Source organism: Nannospalax galili, unplaced genomic scaffold (genome assembly GCF_000622305.1).
Source record: "Nannospalax galili isolate Female #2095 unplaced genomic scaffold, S.galili_v1.0 scaffold1879, whole genome shotgun sequence".
Lineage (NCBI taxonomy): Eukaryota > Metazoa > Chordata > Mammalia > Rodentia > Spalacidae > Nannospalax > Nannospalax galili.
Genome location: NW_008343214.1, coordinates 211,455 through 213,196, shown reverse-complemented (window position 1 = coordinate 213,196; position 1,742 = coordinate 211,455). Strand labels below are relative to the sequence as shown.

General features: G+C 40.8%; 1 pseudogene; it reads right to left on the bottom strand.

The window, feature by feature from the left end:
- Positions 1 to 632: 632 nt before the first annotated feature.
- Positions 633 to 1,358, bottom strand: LOC103739110 (annotated as a pseudogene).
- Positions 1,359 to 1,742: the final 384 nt, after the last annotated feature.

Genomic DNA, 1,742 nt, shown 5'->3' with positions numbered 1-1,742 from the left:
TCACAAAAGCAACAACAACAACAAACTAAAAACAGCAGGTAACTTTACAAACAATAGAATGAGAGCTGTTCTGCTCTTACCCAGATTAACTGGGTCACAAATTTGTCTGAAGGAAACTTCTGCAGCTGTGGTTGAAGGTGTGCACACAGGGACTGGCTCCCCTACAGCAGCGCAGGATTCTGACATGTGCTCATGGGATATCTGCTTGTACCACAACCTTGTATGCTCTAAACTTTAAAGTACCCACAATAACTACACTTGTGACTGAAATCAATTATCTCTTTTATTCTCCATCAGGACAAACCAAGATGTAGACAATTTTGTTTGCTTAGACATGGAATCACTTTTATCACTGACCCTTGTGAAGTCACAATGTACCAAAAGTACTATGTCAAACATATAACTTGTATAAAAATTCCACATTCCCATACTGGCCACACCCTAAATGTTAACTGGCTCTACTTCCCTAATATTAAAAAGTAAAAACCACAAGGGAAATATAGAAATTCAAATAGAAGTAATATAAACCTGTCATAAATCATAAACCAAAAAACTATTTGTGAGATAGCATGGATGACAAATGGTCTACTGTATAAATTTTAGAATGACGCAGATGAAAGTTGGAAGGCCAGTTAATTTTCCCCTCCTTATCCTGATTCTGCTTCATATCTCTTGGGTATCTGATGTCCACAATGTCGAGCTGTCTCTCAGTAACAGCATTATTAGCTGTCTTTCTATGACTCTTTACTTAATGTAACAAGTTCAGCAATGGCTTATCAAACGCTGTTTTACAAGAGAGCAGGCTTTCTCTGGGGAGTTCAGAATCTCAGAATAGAACAGTGAATTTAACGGTCAAGCGCAAGCTGATAGGACGTGTTGGTTACATTTCATTTTTGCTTATTTCAATTGCGTATTGGTATGCTTGCTGTGACTGATCCCCAGTTCCTTTCTTGTCATCACCAGCAGCAACCCCAGTCAAGTAGCGGTGGTAATCTTCCTTCATTTTCAAACAGAAGACTTTGCTTTTTGCTTGTGAAGCATTAGGATTCAGGAACTTTTCCAAAAGAGACAGTACATGGTTGCAGATATCTCTTAGCTCAGTCTCAGTTTTCTCTCTGTATTCTTGATCCATCTGCTCCTTCTTCTCAGCATCTTTTTGCTCAATACTTGAGACGCCCCTCCAAGATGACCTATGGGCTCCCACAATATTTTTATAAGCAACAGAGAGATGATTCCAGAATCTCGTTATATAACTTGGCTCCTTGCTCTGTTACTGATTTTATGCAGGCTTCCATGTCATTGTATTGCTCAGCCTGCTTGGCCAGATTGGACTTCTGCACCAGCTCATTTTTATCCATGACTGGATAGTCTGTGCCCCAATCAGCAGCAGATTAACTGAGGCTCCACAGTCTCTGGGTGACAACAGCTGGTAAGGTTGAGACTCTGGTTATTCTTTATTTTTATTTTATGTGTATGAGTGTGTTGTCTGTTGTCATTTGTGCAGTGCCCATTGAGGTCAGAAGAGGGTGTCAAATTCCTTGGAACTGGAGTTACAGGTGGTTGTTATTTGCCAAGCCAGTGCTAGGAATTGAGGCCCTGTTCTCTGCAAGAGCAGCCAGTGCTCTTAATCATTGACCCATCTTTCCAGCCCCAATTAAAGCTCTTTAAAAGAATTCTCAGGCCTTAAAACTAAGAGACTATGAAGGGTGGCAGGAGTAGGGATGTGAGGGAGGTAGGAGGTG